Source organism: Aythya fuligula, chromosome 6, assembly GCF_009819795.1.
Source record: "Aythya fuligula isolate bAytFul2 chromosome 6, bAytFul2.pri, whole genome shotgun sequence".
Lineage (NCBI taxonomy): Eukaryota > Metazoa > Chordata > Aves > Anseriformes > Anatidae > Aythya > Aythya fuligula.
The window spans coordinates 8,789,204-8,806,717 of record NC_045564.1 but is presented as its reverse complement, the minus strand read 5'-3'; positions in this window follow the sequence as shown (position 1 = coordinate 8,806,717).

Below are 17,514 nucleotides of genomic sequence, written 5' to 3'. Positions count from 1 at the left end.
GGTAGGCAAGCCTACAGCTTCACCGCAAAATCCGCGGTGCCGGCACAACCGGCGGCCCAGGACTGACTCCCACCCGGTGCAGCAAGCAGAAAGGCTTGCTAGAGAGAACAAAACTCTTTCCTTGTGCAAGGTTTCATGCAAATAGAGCGCTGGCTTCAGCAGGGAGAACTCGAGGCTCGAGTCTGCGAGGGCTGAGCAGCCTCGAAGTACAAATAAACACATTTCTCAGCGCTGAATAAGGGTTGTCCAGAAGAGGAAAGTGGTCCACAACCACCCCGCTCTGCATTCCTGTGCTTGCAGCCTCTTTTGGAAATGTTATTTGCAATTTTTTTCCCCATTTCTGTCACATTAAGGACTGGCTACACTCGGTGAGCTGGCATTGGGTAAAGGCAGCCTCGAAGGAGGGAGCAGAAGTGGAAATAGGCTTGCTCGGCGAGGGATGTTGCAATCCTGATGTTGTGAACTCTTTACCAGTGGGCTTCCCTTTGCCCAGCTGCAGCTACAAGGATCAGAATTACCCCGCAGGGTAATCACCTCCTAACACACACAAGGCCATAACACAGCCATTTGTCCTACAATCATCTCCCATGGAAACGCGGGGTGACACGCAGGGAACAGCAAGCCGTGGGTAAGAGGAGGTCAGCACGGCTCTCTGCGGCGGAGCTGCACGCACACCTGACTGAAGCAGTCCATCTTCTTGCTAGCTGCATGCCCAACGCTTTTCTTTTTTTGCTTGGATTCCTTTCCCAGCCACCAGGGATGGTGGTTCAGCGGGATGTCAGTGCAGCACACCTGGGCTGCACCCCTGGGGCAAACTGAGCACCGTCGCTCATGGCAGGCAGCATCCTCGAGATGCTCCCGCACCTCCAAATCTCTGCGAGCAGAAACAGGAGGCAGAAAACCCCAAACCCTTGAGTAGGAAGGTTTTGAGGATGCCATCCCATCAGGCTCCTTCCCTCTCTGTGTCTTTGATGAGATCGACTTTCTGACCACGATGCATGGGGAGAGGTCCAGGCCCTGCTGGAGGCTCCCGTAAATCACCGCAGCTCCGCCGGCTCCAGGTGTCTGGGGACACGGCCCTGAGCACGACACCTGTACGGTTCCTTCCATCCCCAGCCACCTGGGAATGATTTGTGTTCTTTGAGGACACAGAGCTGACTTCAGCCTGGGAAAGGGCAGCGGGAGCTGCTGACCCGATTCCAGGATGGAAACGAGATGCACGACAGCGAGGAGCAAAGGGCATCAGCTCCAGGTATGAGTCTTCAGCCAAGAAGGAGGGCAGCAAACACATCCTTCCCTAGCCAGCAGCTTTTCAGGTCGACTGAATTTACAGCTCTCCTTGCAGCTTTTTTCAGTGGTTTCTCACCCAGGAAAAGGCAGATGCGATGTTTTCTGCTTGGGGTTGGAGAACATCAGGAGGCGCACCCAGTTTCTGCCGTTTGGTCTCAGTCTTCCTTCGGACCAGGTGTGTGCTCTGAAAGGAGAGGAGCAGTCCCTGCCAGGTGGAGGGGAGCACGCAGACATCACGGGGTGATGGAAGAGCTGAAAGACACCCAGGAGCCTACATCCACCCAGCCCAGAGCACAGCTCTCTCTCCATGTGAGACTCGGGGAAGGAGACAGCACACAGCTGTCTCCTCCTGCCCTTGCAGGCACTATCCCCTCCTGAGTTGGTATTATTCTCCGCAAAAGACCCTACAAAATGCTGGATTCGGGTTCTCTCTTCCTATTTGTATTCCTCCCGCGTGCTCCTCTGAACCATGTTTTAATTCTCCCCGTTCCCCAACCTCATTTCAGCTGGTGGTGCTGCAAGGTATTTAAAGTTACAGCCGTGCTCCCCTGGGTCACCATGAAAGGAATTAGGAAAAAAAAAAAGGGGGGGAGGGGGGGGGAACACAGAAAGAAAGCCCGTGCCTGTCTGATGCACAGCAATGCTTATATTTCAATTACTGAGAGCGAGAGGCCAGACTCAACAGAGAGTCTGGGACGGGGGGAAAGGAAGAATTATGTTGGAAAGCCAGACGCCGCGGCCATAAAAAGGTGGCTGCCTGCAGGGGCTGACCCGGTTAGCGAGGCAGACAGGTGGCAGCCACGCTTCCCACCCGGACGGCGAGCCAGCACGGCCGGGCAGGCTGATTTACACCACCCACGGGCTCCTCCAGCAGGGCAAGGATGACCCCCAGCCCTGAAATAAAACACATGCTGGAAAATCACCGCCTCCTCTCTATCTCCCGGGGTTGAATCGGGGCTCTGCTGCTCCCCAGCACCATCTCCGTGCTCCTTTCTTCCTCGAGATGGTGTTTGCCTCCTGCGTTTATGGCCTGAAGCTTTTGGGGCTGATGTTTGCCTCTGTGTTGGCAGACCCAGAAGGAACTCGAAGGAGCTCGCAGTGCTTTCCACCAGCACAGACTCGTGCTGATAAGCCAGGTTGCCTGCTCCGGGCTGGGTAGGGCTCCTTGCTCCAATACAAGGCTTTTGTGGGATTTTATGAATGAGGCTGGGCAGGGCTTCGGGCAGCCGAGGTGACACGGTGCAGCTGCCTCCCCTGGGGAGGCGGAGGACGAGATAAACAGCCCGGCTGGCTCCTGGAGGCCACTTCTCCGATTACCCAATGTTTTCCTCCGGGCTCTGGTCACCACGTCTCATAAATCCCTTTGCTATTTGGCTCCCGAGCGCTGATGGAGCAGGAACAGGCGCCCAGCGATGCGCCCTGTGCCGGGCTAACAAGGGACTGTTTGAAAGCAGCTCTGCAAGCTGCATCCTGCAGCTCGGGGTGACGTCAAGCAAGGAACCTCTGGGAGGATGTTGCAAGCCGGGCTTTAAAGGCAGGGTTTGTTTAGGAACATCAGGCTTCAGCTGGATCCACTGATACTGGGCACGCCAGGGAGACATCCCAATTACTGGGCAGAACTGAGTAAGAGGCTTTCAGGCTGTGGGTACCTTCTGGTGAGCAGCACGTAAACATCCTGCCCTGCTCAGCAGGGAGGGATGGAGAAACCTCTCTGCCTCATGTGCTCTGAGCTCAGAGGTCCCCCAGAGCACAGCCAGCTGTGCCTTATCCTTCACGCCGGGCTGGCAGAGGCTCAGAATAGAGGGTGTGTGTTGGAGAGGGGCTGGCCGTGCCCCTCGTCAGCCCCTGTGTGTGTACATTTATGATCTTGACAGTCTTTTCCAACCTTAATGATTCTGTGATCTCCTCTAGCTGAGCTACGTGGGATTGCACCGAGGTCCTAGGGGGTGGTCAGGCTTGGCGTACTGCAGTCAGCAGGAGAGCCATCGGCATTTGGGAAGGTGAAGCACTGCAGAAATAAATCCTGCCGGACATCAGGGACCACCAGGGAATGGCACACGGCCTCCTGAATTCCCAGCTCGTGGCTTGGATCTGCCTATATTAAAAATGAGGCTTCAAAAGAGATTTAGCTCCCTCTGCTCCCGCCTGTCCTTGGCCAAGCTTTTCCCATAGGAGCTGGGGCCGCTTTGGTCTTTGCCCAGAGGCTGTCCCTCAGAGTGGGGGATGCTTTAATTCCTCTGATTTGCTGCTCTCAGCTAACATCAGAAGCCCCACGTCTGGATGCTGTATCAAACAGCGAACAGCTTGGTGCTTTTAGGAGGCGAGACAGATGCAGTCAGGCTTTTTATCTTGCAGGGCCTCCAAATTGCTGGATTTGTATTTTATTTCAGTGATCTCTCAATTGCTAGTCATTACACAGAGCAAAAGAACAGCCACATTTGGATAACTTTTCGCTTGGCCAAAGCCCGTGCTTAAATACAATTCCTGTCTCCCAGCGACCCACGGTGGGGTTTATTTTCCAGCCTGAAACCTCGAGAAGTCGAGGCGAGCTGGAAATGATCTGTGCCACTGTGCGTGCCGAGAGCTGAGAGCGGGCCTGCTGATGGCTGTGAGTTTCCTTTACCCACCAGTGAATCACCAACCTGTAGAAAGGAGAAAAGAGAAATAGAAGTGGGCTCCCACGCCTGGCTCTCCCCATCAGCGCCAGCTGCTGACGGCCTCTCCGAGCAGTTTCACTTCATGCCACGGCGCTCCATCTGCAGCTGCAGTCCACCAACTGGCTCTTTGGGAGCTCGCTGACCTTATAAAGCATGATTTGGTTTTGTTTAAGGAAACAACCCCGACTGTTTGGAAGATGCTTTGATCCTAAATAGCGTTTTGAAGCCACGGGGCCGGGTGAGGCTATGAAATGATCTGCTGGTGAGTCACAGCGCCGCTTTCGGGGCTATCCGTTTTGTCAAGCAGCATACCTGATTCTCTTGCTCCTCGTCAAATATTTGCTGTCTGTCTGAGCACATAAAGGCGACTCCACAGCCGAGGCAAACGCCTGCCTTGATGGTGGTCCATCCTTGCCCTGCCGGCTCCTCTCTTGCACTCACCTACACACGGAGCCGTGCACAAAGCCAGCAGACAAAGGCAGTAATCAAAGCTGCACGCAAAGCAAAAGAGACGACCAACAAATGCCTGCCGTTAGCTTCCAGGAAACAGCAAGCTTTCAGAGTCCAAATCACCCTTGGTGAGAGCTAGCCCAGCTCCATTAAATTCAACAGACGCTGTTACACTTCAGTGAAGTAGGTCTTTTAGGGTTTATTTGAGGTTAACTGCCCAAATCCCTGGCTTACAGACCTCTTTATGTCCAAGATAACAAATGGGAAGGCAAATAAGAGCTCAGAAAGAAGCCGTGCTAGCGGCTGGTTGCCTGCCCTCTGGCTCGCCGTGTTTGCTGACAGCACAGCTATGTGAAGCATTCGGCTCGATGCACAGCGTGGCCATCCTGCTTCTATTTCACGACACCACCTCGCTCCCTTCTGCTTGCTTTTTGGGGACTTTGCCTAGCTGCCAGCTAGGGATACCCACATCGAGTAAACGAGTCCTATCTGCACTTTTCCCAGCATAAACAAAGGCTGGGCTTTGTCCTCACCACGAGCATGCTGCAGCAAGGAAAAACAAAAAAAGCTAACACTTACTTTTCAGTGAGTAGGATTCTCCTAAAACAAATAAAAGGATGTTTAAAAATGAATGTTAAAGCTGTGGAGCAACCTAAGCTGTTAGATTAGCAATTGCTTAGTCCCAGGCCAGCCCTAACCATCCTCTGGTGGCAGGGGACGTGGCTCTGTGGGAAGATGGAGGCGTTAATGCCCCTGGAGCTCCTGACCCTATAAATGTTCAGTCCCTTGGTTAGCTGCTCCCACCAACGCCAGGCTCTTCATCAAGCTTGTGCCCAAGTGCCTGTGACCCAGACTTCAGATCATTACCCATACGGATTGGTAATGGGAAAGGGAAAATAAAAGGTTGTGGGGGGAAGAAGGAGGAAGATGCCCTTAAAGCCTAAGAGCTGGCCAAAACAATGCTGATTTTAGTCATGGCCCTGGGATCAGCAATAAGAGATCTGGATCTCAGAAGATTACACGCATTGGGTGCAAGCTGTTGGGAAGCAGAAATTGTGTGCTAGTAACACAAGGATGACACACCGATGGGGAGGATGCTGGCATTTGGATGCCCCCCCCGGCATGCCCTTCCTCATCACTTCCATTCTCCAAGAGGCAAATTTACTTATCTCTGCCCCAACGTGCCTTGGGGAACCCCAGACCTCCAGACCCACAAATGCAGGCAGCGATTCGACATTGAACGCGGAGCAGTCCTGGGCACTGAGCTCTTGAAGACATGAGTTAACTGGAGAAAGTCCAAGAGGGAACATTAAGAAAGGCCAGAAGACACAATTTATGAGGAAAGAGTGAAAGAATGAAGGTTGTTTAGTCTAGAAGATGGATGATTACGACCTTCAGCTACATACAGGACAGAGAATGGATTAATCCTTCCTCAGCAGTCATGGTAGACAGTCAAAGTAGTAATGGGCTTACATTGCACCACGGATGATTCTGGTTACATGTTAAGCAACACTTTCCTATGCTTGCTCTCCAGGATTGCCTGCTGAGTCTGCATCCATGGATTTGTATTTATTTACTTACTTAAGATTATATATAATAATATCTATATATATTTTTTTTAAGTGAGGTCTTAGGCTGATTTGCATCTAATGGGAGTGAGGGGTCTTAGCCTCTCATTTTTATGGTTTTACAGAACAGCCATCACTCACCAACCTACATGTTACCACAGAAAGAGTCTCCACGTAGAAAGGAGTTTGCGGATCAGAGCCCATTCTGTTACCTTGGAGCAAAATACGGCCCTTTGCAAGATAAGAAAAAGCCCCAAATTCTGCCAGATGCCTCGGGAGAGATGCTGTGGTGCATCTCCCAAAGGCACAGCACAATGTCTCAGCTGCAATAAGGGCTCGGGCACCATTTCTTGCACCACAGGATCACGAGCACCTCCCTGGGCTCGGTTAGTCAAGTGCCCTATTGCTTTTCTTTCTCTTAATAAAAACAAAAAAGAATTCAACATTATCACCACCATCACTGGCCCTACAAAAAGGCTGGGACACCCCAGAACACCACACGAGCATCACCTGGAAAGCAGGAGAGCTTGCTCCAAATTATTCCTCTCCTAGCAGGCAGGGGTTTGGGTTTAGGATTGTTTTTCCCTTGTGCAAGTGGCCTTTTCCCCTCCCTGCCATGCCAGACGCCCTCACATCCTGCTCCTCCCATTTTAGCCACAGCAATTTGGGAATACAGATCCTGTCCCAGCCACTGAGGCCCCAGAAGAGCAGGGACTGTAAAAATAGCCACTGATGCAATGTGCTGCCAAGAGGAAGCTTGCACAGGGAGAGTAAAAAGTGTAAAATGGAGGATTTCTATCTCCATTCTTCCCCAGCAGCCCCCAGGAGGCTTGCTTAGACCCCTGCAGCACATTAAATACTAAACCCCATTATCCTCAGAGCATCTGAGCCCCAAATTTCACTCTGATACTCAAATACTGGGACACTCAGGGCAGGGCAAGGCAGCGGGGGAGATGGTGGGAAAAGAAGGAGGCCGTGGAGGGGAAGGCAGAACAATAGTTATTTATTTTGATTTTAAATCCCTAAATTTCTAGTTTGTTTATTCTGCATCCTAAGGAGAGAACGCAGATTCCCAGAAAAAGGGTCTGGGAAAAAGAGGCTCCCATGTCTCCTTCAGCCCATCAAAGAACAGGACCACGGTGTTTATTTGAATAAAAGAATATTAAAAAAATCCAAGCTCCCCACAGGAGCCATTCCCATGCGCAGCCTCACACAGCCCCTGGTGTGTGCTTGCTCCGCGTGTCGCCTTCATCTCGGATTCCCCACCACAGCCTCGTGGAGAGCAGACGTGTGAGGGAGCTGGGAAACAAATGAAAAACCATCCTACCTGCCAACCCTACTGGCTCAGCCCAGACAAATCCACGGTTTAGGAGTTAAAGAGGACGTCTCTCCTCAGCCACTCCATCACTGCTGTCACTTAGCACGAATTCGTTCGGTTTTCAGGCTGGCAGGCTGTCTGGGGATATGATTACACGGCTGAAGCACACACCAGCACTTGCTGGGCTCCCCCCCACCCTTTTGCCAACTGCAAAGCTCTCCCAGTGATCACGAAGCACGCCCTGAGGAGCGAGGCGAGTGGCTTAACACCTAGTAATACTTGGGTTCTCCTGGTCTCCGTTTGCCAGACAGTAGCATCGTATTTTCAGGCTTTGAATCCGCAATTATGCCAGCTAGGGTTTTATTAGCTTTTTTCACCTCTTCAGTCTCTCCTCGAAGACCTCAAGCACAAAATAACACAAGAGGTGCAAGAGCTGGAGACACTGCCAGAGAGAAAAATTTGCATCCTGCTCTTGGAATTGCAAGGGGATGTGCACTCAAGAAAAAGGAGGGTTTTTCAGCCTGAATCCCTGCTCTTTTTTGTGAGAAAACTCTTGCCTCTGCCTGGGGCAGGGGAAGAGATGAAGCCACCCTGCAGGAGTGGGGCTGCAGAGGGCTTTGATAAAGCACTTCTCTGCTTCACAGTCCCTGAAAGCACAGCCACGCCAAGAAAGAGCCCGACTCCCAGGATGGCAGAGGGGAGAAAGAAAGGGAAAGTATTAAAAATAAAAGAGCCATTCAAATATTAAAGAAGCGATAAAATGCAGTGCACACGTTTGTACTTACTGCAAATAACTCAGAGTGTAAGGCAGACGTCAGCCTGGATGAGCACCGAGGGGCTGCACGGCACAACGCCTCGTGCCATTAGACCTACCAGGGAATCTGGATAGAGCAGAATTAAATTTTTAGCATTTCTTCTGCTCGGGTTTTAACCAGAGCAACAGCTTAACTCGTTGCTGTCCTGCAGCTGCACTATGAAATGCCAGACACCGGTCTGATGCCTAGACTAGGGGAGAAACAGCCTTTCCTGCTCAAAACTTAGACCGGAGAAGTCTGATCTGGCGCTGCTTCAGTAGGAGAAGAGAGCTCACATTCAGCAGAAAAGCACCCCTGAAAGCAGGCTTATTGCAAATACCGGAGAAGGAATCCTGCCTGCAATTATTCGTGTGCAGATACCTGGCACACCAAGCCCGCTGGGACAAGAAGTCTTCTATAATCTGGCTGATGTTGGTAGAGCAGAGGCTGAAATGCCCCGTTGCTGCCCAGGAAAGGTGCGTTTCCCCAGGGAATGATGGTGGCAGGGATGCCACGTCAGCCTCAGCACATGGTCCAGCTCTTCACCAGCTTTGGGATAACCCAGGCCACTCATCCATGGTGAGGTCAGAGAGCTTTGTGGAGGGACTGGGAGAGATGCGAGATGCTGTCACACACAGGAGACGGAGTCCAAGGCTGGCCCTAGAGAAACTTGACATGGAAAATATGTCAGGAAAGAAATCTGGATGGAAAACCACCTGAAACAGATGCACATTCCCTGGGGGGGCTGCATAGGTTAACTCCTGAAGTCCGAAGCCCATCTCTTTGCCTGGCTGGAGTCAGCTCAGGAGCCATTCTCAGGAAATCGCAGGCACTGGGTGCAGATGGAGAGGTCTGAGTTCCTCCCACCCACCCCAAGCACTGATGTATTCTCCAGAGCTATTTTGCAATCGCCACTTGCAGCAATATTCCCGGGACGTGGATCATCCCCACGCTTCACAGAGAGGCTTCCCAGACTCAACTCCAGCTCCCCAGGAGGGAGGTGACCATGCTTCAGCCCTCTGCACCTTGAATTTAACGCTCTTGGTGGACACTGGAGATTTTGGTGGTACTTTGCCAGGCACAGCCACTAACCAGCCCTGTCCTGGCTCTGCTCCTCTCGCCATTTCTCTGATTCATTTGCAGGAATTACTGAGGCTTAGGGAGTGTCTGTTGGTGTCAGAGCCCTGTTCCCAGTTTCCATTTAGGGTTGATAAGACATTAAAAGGTCAAATTTTCATTCTCACCATGGGGCGGAAGGCAGGCAGAGAATCACATACCAATAGGTGCAAAGAGCTTGCTCTTTTTTAATCCGTCCGGGTTGACATCCACTTGTGTGGGTTTGTTTCATGAGCTGATTCTCGGCTGGTATGTTATTGGGAGAAGCAAGGAACAACTCATAATTCTGTTTTAAATCCAGGTATTTCCACTCAACGAGCAATCTGGCCTCTGAGATCTACTGTAACAATAAAAGTATGCATTTCATACCAGTAACGTGTGGAGAAAATAAACGGACAATGAGTTTGTCTCAGTGTTAGCAATGTCCAAATATATTTAACCTTACACTAGGAGACTGTCGAAAGAATTTCTGGTATGCAAAATGTTGAGTAGAAAAGGAACATACTGAAATTTGCTATCTGGTAGTCCTCTTGGAAGACAAAAGAGAGTAAACTGACCCAAAGATGCAGACAGAGCCTCTGGCTGGGCTGGTGGATGTTGGGTGGGTAGGGTCGATGCTTCTCCCTCCATTGCACGTTCTCTGCATCTGACATTGGCCACTCGTACAGGAGCGATGCTGGGAAAGATGAAGTCGTGCTCTGAGCCACCAGAGATGTCCTTGCCTTTGGTAAACAACAATAATCAGGCTGGGCTTTTATTCACTTCCTCTACACTTGCATGCTTCCTTTCTGTTACAGAAATGGCTTTAGGAAATGAAATGCAAGGAGCAGCATTTTCTTGTTTTCTGGCAGCAGAAACACCAAACAAAGCACAAGAAAATTCTCTTGCTCTATGGTTCTGCATATCTTTCAAAATGGTTCTCCCACTCTGGAGAAATCCACTCCAAGCTGGATTTGCCCTATGAACTTCCCTATCTTTCTCCCTCTTCCCCCAACACATTTACACATCGATGCCTACCTACGTGTGGAAGACCTCTGTGGAAACAAAAGCTGTGGGGTTTCTCCTTTGGGGAAAGCAGGGGTTTGTTTTCTTTTTATAATGCTGAACTTCTTACCTCTTCTCTATCGGAGAGATTTCACATCCTGCTGACTAGCCCCTTCGTAGACTGTTTCAAGCCCAAGAGACACCCCTGACCACATCTGAATGATGACAGCACGAATTCAGGACTGTGCACAAGATTTCCCCCCCTTGAAAAGTTTCCATCCGGTGTGATTAATCAAATATTTGCTTTTCCTCCGAGCAGATAACACTGGTGAAATTACAAACTTCAGCCATGTAGTACCCACAGACTCCTATCTCCTTGTTCTACTTATCTCAGGAGTACAAAGGCCAACTGATGTCTCCCATCCCAACCACAGCCAGGCTCTCAGCTTCCATCCCGGCTGCAATCCTGGTGGTTTAGTCTTTGTTTTGGACTCACTTGATTTAGAGAACAAGGGAGAAGAAAACAAGTGAGAAAAGGGTCAGTCAGGAACAAAAATGAACCCAAATCAGTAAAAGTAAATGGTCCAACCTCAACACCAGTCTCTCTGCAGTGAAGGATTTAACCCATAGACCTTTAAAGTGGTCACACCAATTTCTGCCACTTACAAGAGGCAGTTCCAACCCCCCCAGCTAGCTGGACAAAATACATACCCAACTTCTGCCATCCCTGAGACATCAAGTACAGTTTCAGTCTCTCAGAGAACTTGTGGACCTTGGAACATGAGGTCAAACCTCCAACGCCTTCGCCTTCAATGGAGAAGCAACAGCAAGATGCGAGTCTGCACACCCCGAAGCGCAGAAGGGGATAGCTGGAGATGCTGGCAGTAATGAGGAAAGCACAGCTTGGCACAGGGACAAGCTATCGCTGCTTCTTGCTCTCCCTAACAATTTTCAGATGGAGGCCACCGGGCCAGGGAGGCCGCTGGAGGAGCGATACCACGAGGATCCGCAGCCTGAGGATGACCTCGAGAAATGGAATCGCTTCAGGAAACAGAGCTATGAGAAAAAGATCAGCTAAAAAAATGCAGTGGAAAATATGCATCACTTGGCTTAACTTTAGTTTTGAAAGTAGGGGAAGAGCCTTAAGTTTCTCACTCCTGCATCTTGCTTTTTCTTAAGCCTTCGCAACAGAGGGAAGATAGCTTCTGCCTGGCAGGACAGTTGGACACCTTTAAGGCAAAGAAGTCTTAATGGCAACCTCTTCTCCCCTTGAACTCATTTGAAATTGCCCTTTCTTGGGCACTGACGCTGTGAATGGAAAGGAGACAACAAGAACGGGTCCTTTCCATGAGCCACAAGCAAGAGGAGTCAGAGCCAGGGAGGACAGGATCAGGAGTGTGCAGAAGGTGGATTTAGGAAAGCAGATGAACTGGAGAAATTGGTAGAGAGAGTCAGAGTAGAGAAGCATCCTCTGTGTTCAGAGAGGCAGGAAGCTCCTCTGGGGAAGCAGGCTTACCAGCAGCCTCTTGTGATATTTATTTTCCCACCCTGAATCCTTGGGTTCCCCCTTTGAGGCTTAGCACACCCAGGACTCCCCTTATTCCCCATGTATCCCTCTGCCTTGGCTTTGTGCTCTGGAGAAGATTCCTCAAACTCAGTCACCTACCTCAGGTCTCTCTTTTTTTTTGCAGAAAGCTGCTAGGGAAGAGGATATGCAGCTGGCAAGTCCGGGTGGCTTACTGGGGAGATGCTCTGTGCCTTTGAGCAATGCCCATGAGACCAATACCCACCGCACAAATGTTGGAGAAGGCAGAGGTGTTCCTGAGCAGCTTTTCAGCCATCTCTCCCCACTACACCAGTTCCAGAATTAGTCTCAGCACAACCTATTCATCTTTGGAATAACGTTATGAGTGGGTATTGCTGGAAGCCAGTTTCATCCTTGGTGACCATGAAGGAACTTGCTCCAAAAGCTCACTAAGGCCTGCCTGGCATCGAGGGGCAGACGTGCAATTTCCTACTCTGCCAACTAAATTTTTCCTTCTGTTCTCATTTAATCTGAAATAACGTCATCTGCATAGCACAGATACAGGAGAAAAATACAAGGCGAAAGCTACATGCTGGAAACAGAACGGGAGAATCGGCCAAGAACAATAATTTACAATAATACTTCTCACTTCACACGTCTTACCCCAATGCATGAAAAGCATGACGGAAAAGGAGAGCTTATATTGTTTCCCTCTCACAAAAACCCTTACTTTCGAAAACACTAAGAGGCCTGGCTCCTGGTAGACGTGCCCTGTAGAAAGCTCCCTGTATCCCCAGGAGAGAAACCTCCTGTTTGGAGCTTGTTTTTCTGTCTCCCAAAAGAGAGAAACAGAGCAAACGCTGCCAGCCACCGCTGTCCCAAGGGTACATGGGTGTGCTGGCAAGGCGGGGGCTGCTACACCGCTTCTTCCAGGAGAATAGATGTTCTTCCAGCTTCCCTCACTCAGACATGCCCTTGAACATCTCACAAGACTGAATGAGATCATTAGACACAGAGAACATGATTCAGAGCCTGTCCTCAAACTTGTTTTTTGCTTTTCTTTGCACATTTTCCCCCCTCCATACAACAGGGGAAAGGATGCTATGGCATGTTAGCTCTCCACAAACAGGAGGTCCTTCTCCTCATTCTCCTGCGGGTACACAGGGCATTTCTTTAAAGAAACTGGAAAAAAAAAGAGTCGGCAATGAGATACTCTAGAAGCAGGCACAGCCCTATTGGAATTGCCACAGATAAATCAACACATGGAAAGCCAGAGTCAGGAAAAATCCCATTAATTTCTATTTACATCCCCTTCAGAACTTGCCCCTCAAAGTTTTGATCACTTAACCTAGTTTTAAGGAGCCATGTATTACGGAATCCCACTCTTTTATCACCATGAAATAACATAGCTGGAATTTGGTTTGTTTGTACATAAACTCAGCCGCAAAAATAAATGAAGTGGGAACTGCCCACATCTCTTGCATATGGAAATCTGTGTTTAAGAACAAGAACACCCACACAGCTAATTGTCATGAGATGAGTTCCTTGTTGTTTCTTGGTTGCGCTCACAATGGGAACACTGTTCGGTGATACAGTATTTTAAGCCTCACATCCTGCAATTTGCATGGTATTTTCATTTGCATTTCTAGTCTCACTGAAGCTTGAAAAGTCAATTTTGGAGGGATATTAATAGTTTGTTGATCCACATTCTAGTCCTTGAAGACATCCTCATCAGAGCTGATGGGGAAGAAGAAGGTGCACAAGCTACACTTCTTAAGGGGCTTAAGAAAAACCCTGTGTCAAATCCACGTTGCACTGGTGGCAGGACTAAGTGGCTGTTTTTAATCTAATCTGTTTCATTCAGAAGCTGTTTTACCTTCTCAGGTAGGAGCTTCTATGATTTTGCTAGGCAAACCTCGCGGTAATTTTGCCAGATGCCCTTGGCGCCAAGTCTAAGGGTCCCACAGGCATGGCAGAGAGTTTTTCCCTGCTTCCCAGGTCAATGTCATCCCTGGATCCCCTAGGATCAGGCTGGAATAAACTCCTTGGGCAGAGATCTGTCACCACATGCAGCAGCTGATCACTGCAGGTACCTCACAGCCTGTCATTACCAGTAGCATCTACTGGCAGAGACCCCTACAGTCTCTGTGGGAGTGCAAAGCTTCTGTTATTCCTCATATTTTATAGGGGAAGAAGAACCGAGCAGGTTAACCATGGAAATCTGTGATAAATAAAGAGACTCAACATGATCTCTCCATTTTCTGCTGCTCCTAAACCAAGGGTCAAGCCTAGAAATGCTGCATGGGGTGAGGTTCCCAGAAAGGATTTTGCACCATAAGAAATTCTTCACAAAGATTTCATACCTTGTTTCTTCATTTGCTCTTACATATTGCAGTAGCACACGAGGAAACACAAGGTCTTACCTACTAGCTGCTGTAGGCTGAACTGCGAGCCTTTTGTCCGCTTTGCCTCTTTGGCCACAGGGAAGGCAGCAGAGAACAGGGCCAGCACCTCCTGAACAGCTGTACCTCGGAGTCACTTAGAAGCGGGCTCCCTAAGAGGACATTATTAGAAACAGCTGTGGGATCAGCCCAGCAGCAGCTCACGTGCGTTCAGCTGTGCTTGGCTACGAGCATGGCGAGCTTGGAGAAGAGCGGCATTCCTCACGAAGGTGGGCTGGGGCCGTGACGTTTGGCAGCTGGGGTGGGCACGGTGGGAGCAGGGACTTCCCTCCCCAGCCACACACCGAGCCAGAATGGGAAGATACATCCCATCCTCACCTCCTTGGCATCCAAACCCTCGAGCACGCTCCTCTGCAGGAGGAAGAGGAGGGTAGTATCAGCACTCAGGCTCGCCGACAGCCCTTCACGTTCAGCTCTCCCCAGAGAGCAGCAAAATATCTCTTCAGGAAGCAAAACACATTTTTTCCAGAGTGATGATGAATGGGAGGGAGAGGTTCTTACAGCCAAACACTAGCCGACCCCCCAGTCCCAGAACACGCAGCTCAGGAGGAACACAGCGGGATGCAGCTGGCTGGATGAACGCCGCCTGCCACGGACGGCAGCATTCGTGCCTGCATCAAGCACCGAGCGCCACCCGGCACGCTCTGCAAGGCCCCTCACATCCCACACACGCTTCTGGGAGGTCACGTTAGGCATTTGGGGATGGGTGAGAACGTGCTTTTCATGCCCTGCTGACTGAGAAACCGGAGCGAACCGTGTGGTAGCACGCGTTGGGCCCAACCACCGCCATTTTGGTTGGCCCCAGGCATCACGCACAGGCCGCCACAGTGCCTGTGGCCGGGACAAAGCCTCCTGTGGGTTGCGTTAATTACCCACAGTATTAAATACTGGTCCACAACCCAAGGCAAAGAGATGCTGTGAGGAGAGGAGGAGGAGGAGATAGCTCCAAAAGGCCACCGGTGCAGCTCCCGGGACATCTGCCTTCAAGGGCTCCCAACCAGAGGTCGGGTCAGTGTTGACTGCTGGCCACACGCGCACCTCTTAGAGGGGACAGCTGGGTCACAACCTCTGCTCGAGTGGCTCCGTACCTCTGCCAAGAGACCTGTGAGACAGCAGCAGAGGAAAACCCCAAACACACAGCTTTCTGACTCTCTCAGATGCTCCTGCATCATCCCACACACAGAGGAGAGTCGGTGGCCTCTGGACCTCAGGGGCCGTGACAGCTCCCCGTAATGTTTTCAATGCCTTGACCCTTTTGGCTAGCATTACCCCATGCTCAGGTAGCAAAGCCAACATTAACAACTCACAGGGTGGCTTTAAAGCAAGGAGGTGGTCGCAGAGATATCAGCATTGTTCACTAAGCCCCCCAGGAGCTCCGAGCCAAAGGAGCAAGAAGCAGCTAAAGTGAGCAGAGGCGCCTTTTTGTTTTGCAAACCACGGCAGTTGCCAGCTCTCCCTTACCTGCTAAACCCATCTCAGGCATGTGGAAAAGCATTTGGGAATGAGATCATGGCCTCTGCTGCTGCTGCTGGCCTCATCTTCTAGCCTAAAGGGCAAGCTGAAGCCAGCTCCCCCAGGAGCAGAGCCAGTGTAGGGCCAGTGAGGCCCAGCCAAGTATCTCCGAGGGGTTTTATGCCCCAGCACGACAGCTGGGCTGCCAGCAGGAGGTGCTGTGAGGAGAGGACTTCAGTCCTCGAGCTCCCTGCGGTCCCGCTGAGGATCGCACAGATTGTCTGTGGTGAGAACCAGCCATGTCTCGCTTCTTTTTTTCTTCTTACTGACACAGCACACCTGGGTGTAACAGGTCCCTCAGAGGCTAGCAGCAAGGGAGAAGGAAGCTCAGTTTGAGCCCATCTCCAGGATCAGGTCATACTGAGTCATGTGGAGAGGAAAACAAAACAACTATACCAAAACACCCCCCACAATAGCGGCAAACATTTGTCCCCAGCTGCAAATGCACAGAATGATATGGAATCACTTCAAAGAATAGAATCAAATATTGTTTCTCCTTTGATTTCCTCAGTTTGAGGAAAAAAAAAAGTATTTATAATGTGCCGTGATAAAGGCATGAGGGGTGGGATACTGTGAGATGCTGTGGAGCATGGGAAGGGTTTTTAGATTTGCTCTGCTTCAGCACTGGTCTCTGCTAAAAGTATTCTTAAGGGGTCTGGCAGAGGGGTGTGCTCCTGGAAGTTACCATGTCTGTTGTCCATGCAGCACTTTATAACTTGTTGCTACCACCTCCTTACTGACACCTAGTTCAAGGCATCCGATTCAGAGCATGTGAAAATTATTAGAGGTGTCAACAGGACACAGGTCACTGGGAGATGAGGCGAGTGACAACCACAAGGAGCCCAAGCTAAGCACCACATTGTCCTCTCAAAAACAGGATGGGGACTCCCAGGTGGGCTTTGCTTTTGTTTCCTCCCTGCTTGTCTACCAGGAGCATCTCCTTCAAAGATTAGGATCTATTTTATTTGAGGACAGGGGAAGCATCATGGTGCAGCAGCTTAAAATACGCACGCAAACTTTCCACAATAAACTGTCCCCAGCCCCATCAGGAAGCTCTTGTCAGTAATTAATTGGGCAAACCCTTTGTCTAGCCACCAAATATGACGAAGCAACTGTCATAAGTTTCAGGCCACATCCCAAGGTCACAGCGGGGCTTGTGGTGAACAGGACAGGCAGGGATCCAACCTTCCAGAAAAAAACCACAAGGCTCCCTTTTGTGAACCCGGCCCCTGGGGCTTCTCTTTGTCATACAAGAGTAATTATTTTGCATATCTCACCCTGGATAAGCTTGATGGTTGCAATTCCTTGCATCCATTGCACATCCCAGACACAGGTATCGTATCAGGCTGTAGCTGATCCTGCCCAGGAGCAAGGAGAACTGGTTATCAAAAGGCCATTAATACAAATGCATTACTAGAAAGAAGGCAGTAAATAAAACAGAGATGGCCCCTTTAATTATGCATAGGCAGTAATTAAACCGTGTTCTGAACCAATTAATGACTCGTTGCAAGGACAAAGCAAAACGGTCTGTTTATAGCTTGAAACGATGTTATTGCTGCTTCGAAAACAAAAACAAAACCTAAACAACTGAAGATCAAACAGCCCCGTCAAGGCCCAAACTCGTTTCCAGGAAATCCTGTGTTCTTCTCACCAAGATGAGGTGATTCATGGTGGTGTCTCTCTAAACAGCCTGAAGTCGGGTGCACTCATTTGCTCCACATCGACAAGTTCTTACATTTTTTGTCCAAATTCGCAGGTGCCCAGAGCCAAAATAAGCTGTGGAGTGTCAGACAATAATACAAATTTGAGATTTATTATGCTGTTAGTATTATTTTAGC